Here is an 11,241-nt window from a genome sequence, read left to right as displayed (position 1 = left end):
TATCTCGCACAGGGTGCCGTAATGGGTGAGGGGAAAACAACATTGCTTACCGGTAATCGTTTTTCTCAATACCCATGACGGCACCCGGTATTTCCCTCCCCAGGTAGATATATATATAGATAGATATATATAGCATTTTGCAAGGTCTATATGAAGTAATATAGATATAAGCAGCAAAAAAAAAAAAGAGGGTCTTTAACCCTTTGCAACAATTTATTTCTTCCACTGGTGTTGGGTGGAGGTGTGTCCTTTTTATCTTCTCAGGTTTCCTGTCCTGATGGGAGGTCCTGAGTCGCACAGGGTGCCGTCATGGGTATCGAGAAAAACGATTACCGGTAAGCAATGTTGTTTTCCCCTTTTCTTATACAAAGTTGGCATTTGACCAAGATATTTATCTCACCCAGCATGGGTATATGTAAAATGACACCCCAAAACACATTGCCCAAATTCTCCTGAGTACGGCGATACCAGATGTGTGACACTTTTTTGCAGCCTAGGTGGGCAAAGGGGCCCACATTCTAAAGAGCACCTTTTAGGATTTCACCGGCCATTTTTTACAGATTTTGATTTCAAACTACTTCGCACACATTAGGGCCCCTAAATTGCCAGGGCAGTATAACTACCCCACAAGTGACCCCATTTTGGAAAGAATACACCCCAAGGTATTCCGTGAGGGGCATGGCGAGTTCCTAGAATTTATTTTTTGTCACAAGTTAGTGGAATATGAGACTTTGTAAGAAAAAAAAAAAAACATTTTCCGCTAACTTGTGACAAAATTCTAGGAACTCGCCATGCCCCTCACGGAATACCTTGGGGTATCTTCTTTCCAAAATGGGGTCACTTGTGGGGTAGTTATACTGCCCTGGCATTCTAGGGGCCCTAATGTGTGGTAAGTAGTTTGAAATCAAAATGTGTAAAAAATGACCTGTGAAATCCTAAAGGTGCTCTTTGCAATGTGGGCCCCTTTGCCCACCTAGGCTGCAAAAAGGGGTCACACATCTGGTATCGCCGTACTCAGGAGAAGTTGGGCAATGTGTTTTGTGGTGTCTTTTTACATATACCCATGCTGGGTGAGAGAAATATCTTGGCAAAAGACAACTTTTCCCATTTTTTTTTTTTTATACAAAGTTGGCATTTGACCAAGATATTTATCTCACCCAGCATAGGTATATGTAAAATGACACCCCAAAACACATTGCCCAACTTCTCCTGAGTACGGCGATACCACATGTGTGACACTTTTTTGCAGCCTAGGTGGGCAAAGGGGCCCAAATTCCTTTTATGAGGGCATTTTTAGACATTTGGATCCCAGACTTCTTCTCACGCTTTCGGGCCCCTAAAATGCCAGGGCAGTATAAATACCCCACATGTGACCCCATTTTAGAAAGACACCCCAAGGTATTCAATGAGGGGCATGGCGAGTTCATCAAATTTTTTTTTTTTTTTGGGCACAAGTTAGCGGTAATTAGATTTTTTTTTTTTTTGTATTTTCTCACTAAGTCTCCCTTTCCGCTAACTTGGGACAAAAATTTCAATCTTTTATGGACTTAATATGCCCCTCACGGAATACCTTGGGGTGTCTTTCCGAAATGGGGTCACATGTGGGGTATTTATACTGCCCTGGCATTTTAGGGGCCCTAAAGCGTGAGAAGAAGTCTGGAATATAAATGTCTAAAAAATTTTACGCATTTGGATTCCGTGAGGGGTATGGTGAGTTCATGTGAGATTTTATTTTTTGACATAAGTTAGTGGAATATGAGACTTTGTAAGAAAAAAAATCATACGGACGTATGAATGGAGCCTTACAGGGGGGTGATCAGGGAGTCTATATGGGGTGATCACCCCCCGTCATTGATCACCCCCCTGTAAGGCTCCATTCAGACGTCCGTATTTTTTTTACGGATCCACGGATACATGGATCGGATCCGCAAAACACATACGGACGTCTGAATGGAGCCTTACAGGGGGGTGATCAATTACAGGGGGGTGATCACCCCATATAGACTCCCTGATCACCCCCCTGTAAGGCTCCATTCATACGTCCGTATGATTTTTACGGATACATGGATCGGATCCGCAAAACACATACGGACGTCTGACGTCTGAATGGAGCCTTACAGGAGGGTGATCAATGACAGGGGGGTGATCACCCATATAGACTCCTTGATCACCCCCCTGTCATTGATCACCCCCCTGTAAGGCTCCATTCAGACGTCTGTATGTGTTTTGCGGATCCGATCCATGTATCCGTGGATCCGTAAAAAACATACGGACGTCTGAATGGAGCCTTACAGGGGGGTGATCAATGACGGGGGTGATCAGGGAGTCTATATGGGGTGATCACCCCCACCTGTAAGGCTCCATTCAGACGTCCGTATGTGTTTTGCGGATCCTATCCGTGGATCCGTAAAAATCATACGGACGTCTGAATGGAGCCTTACAGGGGGGTGGTCAATGACAGGGGGGTGATCAGGGAGTCTATATGGGGTGATCAGGGGTTAATAAGTGACAGGGGGGGTGTAATGTAGTGGTGTTTGGTGCTACTTATTACTGAGCTACCTGTGTCCTCTGGTGGTCGATGCAAGCAAAAGAGACCACCAGAGGACCAGGTAGCAGGTATATTAGACGTTATCAAAACAGTGTCTAATATACCTGTTAGGGGTTAAAAAAGTCGCATCTCCAGCCTGCCAGTGAACGATTGCCGCTGGCAGGCTGGAGATCCACTCGCTTACCTTCCGATCCTGTGAACGCGCGCGCCTGTGTGCGCGCGTTCACAGGAAATCTCGCGTCTCGCAAGATGACGCATATATGCGTGACTGTGCGCAGAGCTGCCACCTCCAGAACGCGATCCTGCGTTAGGCGGTCCGGAGGCGGTTAAGGACCAGGCCATTTTTTGCAAATCTGACCAGTGTCACTTTGTGTGAATAACTTTAAAACTCTTACTTATCCAGGCCATTCTGAGATTGTTTTTTCGTCACATATTGTACTTCATGACACTGGTAAAATGGAGTCAAAAAAATAATTTTTTATTTATAAAAAAAAATATCCAAATTTACCAAAAATTTTGAAAAATTAGCTAATTTCCTAATTTTAATTTCTCTACTTTTATAATAGATGGTAATACCTCCAAAAAGTTTTTATTTTACATTCCCCATATGTCTACTTCATTTTGTGAATGCCATTTTATTTTTTGGGGATGTTACAAGGCTTAGAAGTTTTTCAGGACCAGTTCAGGTCTGAAGTCAATTTGTGAGGCTTACATAATAGAAACCACCCAAAAATGACCCCATTTTACAAACTACACCCCTCAAGGTATTCAAAACTGTTTTTACAAACTTTAACCCTTTAGGTGTTCCACAAGAATTAATGGAAAATTGAAATTAAATTTCAGAATTTCACTTTTTAGGCAGATTTTCCATTTTAATACATTTTTTCCAGTTACAAAGCAAGGATTAACAGCCAAACAAAACTCAATATTTATGACCCTGATTCTGTAGTCTACAGAAACACCCCTATATGTGATCATAAACTGCTTCATGGGCACACAGCATTGTGCAGAAGCAAAGGAACGCCATATGGTTTTTGGAAGGCAAATTTAGCTGGACTGGTTTTTTGACACACTGTGCCCTTTGAAGCCCCCCCTGATGCAACCCTAGAGTAGAAACTCCCAAAAAGTGACCCCATTTTGGAAACTACGGGATAGGGTGGCAGTTTTGTTAGTACTATTTTAGGGTACATATGATTTTTGGTTGCTCTATATTACACTTTTTGTGAGGCAAATTAACAAGAAATAGCTGTTTTGGCACGATTTTTATTTGTTATTTACAACATTCATCTGACAGGTTAGATCATGTGATATTTTTATAGAGCAGGTTGTCACGGATGTGACAATACCAAATGACAACTTTTTGGGTTGGTTGTTTAAGTTTTACATAACAAAGCATATTTTTTTTTCTTTTTATGATTCTTTAGTGTCTCCACATTCTGAAAGCTTATTTTTTGGGCCGACTGTCTTGTGTAGGGGCTAATTTTTTTGGGGGGCATGAGATGACTGTTTGATTGGCACTATTTTGGGGTGCGTATGACTTTTTGATCGCTTGCTATTACACTTTTTGTGATGTAAGGTGACAAATTGCTTTTTTTACAGTTTTTTTGTTTATTACGGTATTCACCTGAGGGGTTAGGTCATTTTTATAGAGCAGGTTTTTACGGACACGGCGATACCTAATAATATGTATATATTTTTTATTTTAACACAACATGTTTTAGTGTCTCCATAGTCTGAGAGCCATATATTTTTTTTTTACTTTTTGGGCGATTTTCTCATTTAGGGGCTCGTTTTTTGCGGTATGAGCTGTCGATTTGATTGGTACCATTTTGGCGTACATACGACTTTTTTTATCACTTTTATTACCTTATTTGGAAAGGTGGGCAAAATTTCAATTTCATCATAGTTCACCGTGCGGGGAAAGTAACATGACCGTTTTATAGATCAGGTCATTACGGACGTGGTGATATCAAACGTGTAGTGCATTTTATTTTTTGAATCAGTGATAAATGTGTGTTGTTTTTTTTTTGTTTTTTTTACATTGGTTTGACCCCAGACCTACTTGGTTCTTGAAGATCCAGTGGGTCTGATGTCTGTCTAATACAATACAGTACACAATATAGTGTTCTCTACTGTATTTTCACTTTACACTTAGTCTGATCAGACTTCTGCCTTCAGCAGAAGTCTGATCAGACTTGGCCTTACCACGGCAAGCCGGAAGCCTGTGAAGGCGTCCGCTTGCCATGGTAACCATCACTCCCTGCTACAACAGAGCAACCTGTGATGGGGAGGGGGGCCCCCTCCCTCTGTGATTCTGTCAAGAATCGGGGGCTGAAACTGCACAGCAGCCCCCGATGGGAGAGGGAGGGAGCTCCCTCCCTGTTAACCTCTTCCATACTGCAGTCCCTATGGACTGCGGCATGGAAGGGGTTAAACGGCTGACATCTGTGCCAGCACAGATGTCGGCTGTTCCAAGCAGAGTGTCAGCAATGTGCTGACACTCTGCTAACCGCTCGGCTATCCTGGAATTGAGGGGGCGGGCTGATGATCGCGCTAACGCCCGCCCCCCAGCACCACTCTGTTACTGTATAACCACTGTTTCTGAGAACTGCTGTACATCTGTGTTGCATGGAGTCAACCAACTTCTGGCACCTGTGAACAGGTATTCCAGCCCAGTATGATTGAACTGCATTCCACAGTTCTAATCTATTTCTTGGTTTTGCCTCAAACTGCATTTTTGATGTCACCCACAAGTTTTCTATTGGATTAAGATCCGGGGATTGGGCTGACTTGTTGGTCTGGAACCAGGGTGGATTTGATTTAAATCAAACCGATTTAAACGCGATTTAAATCACTAGTCAGTAAGGCTTGATTTAAATCATAGTTTTTTACATAAAGATTCATATTTTAGGATTTATTCAACTGAAACAATAACATTAAAGCATGTTATTTGCTTACACATCCATGTTTGTTAACTAATTTGGCTAAAGAAAATATATATATATTAAGAAACTTAGACTGTCAGCCCAGCCTACACAAGAAAGTGATATTTTGAAGTGAAAGTGATGAAGAAATATTGTTTATATTCTATTCACTGAACTTTAAACTTAGCACTGAAGGGGTTGATTCTGTATTTATAGGTTTGTAGAAGTTAGGATTAAGATCTTTTTCTCAACTCTTTTCATGTTATAAATTCAGTTTTGAGAACTCCAAAATTAAACCAAGCATCTGTGATATTATCTTGTAGGCAGAGAAACTACCCAGTAATCTTACAAAAACCTCTGGAAGAGCATGACATTGTGAATGGAATTTAACCCAAAAAAATTAACATATACAGCCTTATTCTACATAATTAAAAAAGTAATCTTTATTTCATAATGAAATAACCTTTGGATGGTAATATATTTTCCTCAAAAAGCATTTTATATAAAAAAATCCGATTTAAATAAAAAAAATAAAATGATTTTTATCCACCCTGTCTGGAACCGAGATGTTGCACGTTTACTGGTGTGTTTTGGGGTCGTTGTCTTGTTGGAACACCCGTTTCAAGGGCATTTCCTCTTCAGCATAAGGCAGGATGACCTCTTCAAGTATTCTGATGTATTCAAACTGATCCATGATCCCTGGTATGTGATAAATAGGCACAACACCGTAGTATGAGAAACATCCCCATACCATGATGCTTGAGCCACCATGCTTCTCTGTCTTCATAGTGTACTGTGGCTTGAATTCAGTGTTTGGGGGTCGTCTGAAAAACTGTCTCCGGCCACCAGACCCAAAAAGAACAATCTTACTTTTATTAAGCCACAAAATGTCTCTTTAGGCTAGTCAATGTGCTCTTTGGCAAATTGCAACCTCTTCAGCACTTGTCTTTTTTTCAACAGTGGGACTTTGCGGGGGCTTCTTGCAGATAGCTTGGCTTCACATATGCGTCTTCTAATTGTAACAGTACTCACAGGTAACTTTAGACCAGGCATCTCAAACTGCAACCCTCCAGCTGTTGCAAAACTACAACTCCCAGCATGCCCGGACAGCCTACAGGTATCAGCCTACAGCAGGGCATTGTGGGAGTTGTAGTTTTACAACAGCTGGAGGGCCACAGTTTGAGATGCCTGCTTTAGACCTTCTTACTTTAGACCTTCTTTGATCTTCCTGGACCTGACTGTTGGCTGAGTCCTTGCCATTTTGGCTATTCTATCTATTCGAATGGTAATTTTTTGCTTTCTTCCACGTCTTTCAGATTTTGATTGCCATTTTAAAGCATTTGCAATAATTTTAGCTGAGCAGCCTATAATTTTCTGCACTTCTTTATATGTTTTCCCCTCTCCAATCAACTTTTTAATCAAGTTACACTGTTCTTCTGAGCAATGTCTGGAATGACCCATTTTCCTCAGAATTTCAGAGAGAAACACACTGTAACCAGCATGTACAACATTTGCTGCCTTCCTTCCTTAAATAAGGGCAATAATTGCCACTTGTTTTTCAAAGAATGAATGACCTCACTAATTGAACTCCACACTGCTATTATTTTGAACATGCCTCTTTCAATAGGTGACTTACAGAGAATCAGCAGCATGCATGGCATGACTGTTGGGTCTGTTGGATTTTTATTACTCTACTATGCCTGCTAGTAAATTATTTGCCATGTAGAAATATCATTTCTACCAAAAACATGTCTAACTGCTATTTTGAACACAACTGTATAGCGCATAATGTTTCATCAGCATAGTGTCCACTCTGTTCACAAATGCATAATCGTGGCATCTTACCATGTGCTTCCTCTCCTCTACTTGCTGGTCTCCAGATGAGTATCTCAGTGTAGTTGTGCGGGACTATATTCAATTCCCCTCCTCCTCTTACCCGACTTGAGCTTGATCTCCTCTTGACGGGAAAAAAATTACATGTGAGGCTGTACAATTCCTCTTACTCAGGGCAGCTTACAAATGGAGCAGTCTCTGGATGTGGATAGCTTGTGTACAGGGCTGTGCACTCTCCCCTCCTTCTGGGAGTAAAAAAAAGCCAAATGCCAGAGGTGTTTCGGAGTTCAACTCCTTCCTGAGTGGCAATTTTTATTTTGACTCTTTGTTCCCCTTTTTATTTTCAAGTCATAGCCAAAACTTGATCTGGATTTCATCTGTATTGTATGGGGCAAACATTGCCTGGATCCATAAATTGTAAGTCCTCTATTTTGTGGTTAATCTTGTTTCATCCATCACATAGAGACCAAATCTTCCAAAAAACAAACATTTCCATGTGTTTTAACATATGAAATAATAATGTTTAAAAAAACTTTAACAATTGTTATGTACAGGGTTCCACTTTCAACACACACCTTTTGTTCTTTACTTTAATGCCTAATCCTTTTCCACATAAATGTACCTTCATTGGACGTATATAGGAATGGGGGCCCGTTGCAGAGGGGAAATCAGGGTGCTGGTAAAAACAACCCCTTTTAAGAGAACTTGTCACCACAAAATGAAGTGCAATTTCCAGACAGCTTGCTATTGAACAGATATGTAGTTTTGTGGGAAAAGATTCTTTATACATTTAAGTCTCTGCTTTTTAATAGGCCAGTTGTAGACAGGGGCTGTCTTATCAAAGACTTAACGTTATCTCTGTATAAACACTTCCACAGAGAATGCTATAAATCACTGATGATAGCCAAATAGGTTATATTGAACTTAGCAAGAGCTAAATAGTTTCCCACAAAATTATATATCAGTCTGATCAGCTCCTTCTGCTCTATAACATGCTGCCTGCCTGGACCACTTGTGCAGAGGGTGGGAGACTAGGGGCCCACCAGGAGATTCACCTGTACCCCTGTGGGCCAGTCCGAGCCTGCCACAATGTATAGTCCTGCTCATAGTCCTTCAGCCGTGCTGCTGCCCTCCACTCATCTCCAGGGCTGTACCACTGTTTCATTGACTAGGTTTGGGGTGGCCCTGTTATGCTGGGTCCCCTGGACCTTTTTGAGGTGTCACCACGTGTTGCTGCTCTCTGGAAGGGATGGCAAGATATGGTACACCTCAATTGGAAATAAGTCCAGAGAGTTAGGGTCTGCAGTTAATCAGTATGCTTCTTTATAGGTGCAAAACAATATAGGTGAGGCATAGGCTGGCTTCACCAGTCTCCTCCATGGCAGAGGAAGGGTTTGATGCTGAGGAAAGGCCTGAGCTTGCTGTCTCTCTCCCTCTCTCTCTCGCTCTCTCTGAAGGCTGGTATCCTGGCTAAAGGCTGGAGGCCCACAGTCAGTAGCTCAGTAGTCCGGTGGCTCCTTGATCACAGGGCTGGTGACCCCATCAGTGTCTTCTTCTGGTCACTTGTGCAGACTGGCATGAGTCTCACTCTCCAAGCACTGCTCACTAACTGCAAAACACTAGTGGCTCTGACTGCTTTCCTTATATGCCATTTATAACTAGACTGGAGCCTTCCTGTGGGAGGGGAGGAGTGGAGAAACTCAGCACAAATTTACCACTCCCGTCTGGAATAGACTTACATTAGAGCATTTACCCAGTCCAAGCATTCTCATTATAGATACTAACCTTTTATGTGGTACAGTATCAAATGCTTTGGAGAAGTCAAGATTACTGATGGACGAAGATTTGCGATTTCCATTCATTATTTTTTTCAATGTGAAATATTGGCAATATAATTTTCGCGTATGCGCATGCAGACACCAGTTATAATTTTTTCCAATACAGTTTGTCACTGTGTGTAGCAGAAGGAACCCAGCAAAACCGCAAACAAATGCTGCTGTACCCAAATGCACTATATAGAAAGTATATTATTGGTATATAACCTGTTTCTATCATTTTTTTCGGGGAGGGGGGGGGGGGCGACTGGTATATCACAACAGTTATAAGGTAGGGGGTATGTCCATGTGCTGAAACTTTTCAATTGGCTGTCCTGTACCACCTGATGGATGTGTCATGAGTCAAAGTTCTTCACAATGTAAAATATGGCGGGCGCGAATATCGCCATCCATCACTAGTCAAGATATGATATTCATTGACTCACCCCGGTCAAGTCTAGAACTTACTTCCGCATAGAAACTGATTGAATTATACGGTGTGATACACTTATTTTTATTGAGGTATTCCAAGATTGCATCCTTTAGAAAGCCTTTAAACAGTATACCCACAACAGATGTTAAACTTACCGGCCTGTAGTTTTCAGGCTCTGCTTTTGACCCCTTGTGAATATTGGCACCACGTTTGCTAAGCACCAATCCTGTGGAATGCTCCCTGTCAATAAAGATATCAGAAATAAGGGTCTATTAAATTGCTTAATTCTCTTAGGATACGAGGATGTATGCCATCTGGGACCGGTGATTTTTCTATTTTAATCTTTTTAAGACATTGCTGCACTTCTTCCTGGGTGAGACAGGCCAGTTTTAATGGAGAGTTTACTTTGACACTCTGCATTTCATCTGACAGTTTATTTTCCTCAGTAAATACAGTACAGAAAAAAAAAAGATTAGATTTGCTTTCTCCTCATCGCTCTTGTGAGGGATGAGACTATATCTTTGTGTCTACAGCGGCCATTTTAGATTGTATGACTTTTTTTTAAGTTGAGAGATCAGTGACTTTTGTGTGTGTAAAATGTCAGTATCTGCAGATAAAGGAAGGAGTAACTTAGCCCCCACCTTTGGTATTCTCGAGAAATGGAAACTGCCTGGTGTGATATATGTATTTTCTCTATTCTGATAAAATTTATGTCTCATTTTTGTATAGAAAGTCTGCGGTTGACTGATATTTTACACCTTCTGCTTCAAAAGCATTTCTATATGTCCATATATTTCATTACTTTCATGTAAAGTGTGTGGGTGTATAACCGGAACTGGCCCCAATGTGGCATAGGTATTTGCTTTCCATAAGAAATAAACTGAGACTTGTTTAGATGCAACCATGATGTTTGCGTTATTCAATTCTCCCGAGTACTCGTTACTAGAGTTGAGCGAAGCCGAACTGTTAAGTTTGGGTTCGTACTGAACTTGTTGAGGGCAGGGCAGCCAGAGAAATAAGCTTTAATCAGTCTGTTAGGTGGGCGTCGGCGACCATTTTTTGCAAGTGCATATTCCGGGGGGGGGGGGGGGGACATATTCCTTTTTTTTTTTTTCTGTGAACTACCCCTGTGCTGAATATCTGACAGGGAAAATCTATTTATTAAATCTATCTGTTAGATTCTAGGGAGACAAATTCCTCTTTTTGGGCGGTTAAGTACCCCTGCGGCCTGCAGTGCATACCTGGCAGTGAAATATTTGTGACCTAAAGCAATTTTTTCTCTTTCTGACACTGGCACTGCATATCTGATAGTCAAATAAAACCAGTAAATACTGCTGTTAAATTGTTAGACATTCTTCGGACAATGTGCTGACGACAAGACACAAGTGGTTTGAATGCTGTGCAATTAGAAGCAAGGCATAAACGTTCTAAACCTGAGCATAACCTGCATGACCAGGCATCTACAAACCGGATTCCAAAAAAGTTGGGACAATATACAAATTGTGAATAAAAACTGAATGCAATGATGTGGAGGTGCCAACTTCTAATATTTTATTCAGAATAGAACATAAATCACGGAACAAAAGTTTTAACTGAGAAAATGTACCATTTTAAGGGAAAAATATGTTGAATCAGAATTTCATGGTGTCAACAAATCCCCAAAAAGTTGGGACAAGGCCATTTTCACCA

Source organism: Bufo gargarizans, chromosome 3 (genome assembly GCF_014858855.1).
Source record: "Bufo gargarizans isolate SCDJY-AF-19 chromosome 3, ASM1485885v1, whole genome shotgun sequence".
Taxonomy (NCBI): domain Eukaryota; kingdom Metazoa; phylum Chordata; class Amphibia; order Anura; family Bufonidae; genus Bufo; species Bufo gargarizans.
The sequence above is the reverse complement of the archived record's forward strand: the minus strand, read 5'-3'. Positions refer to the sequence as shown.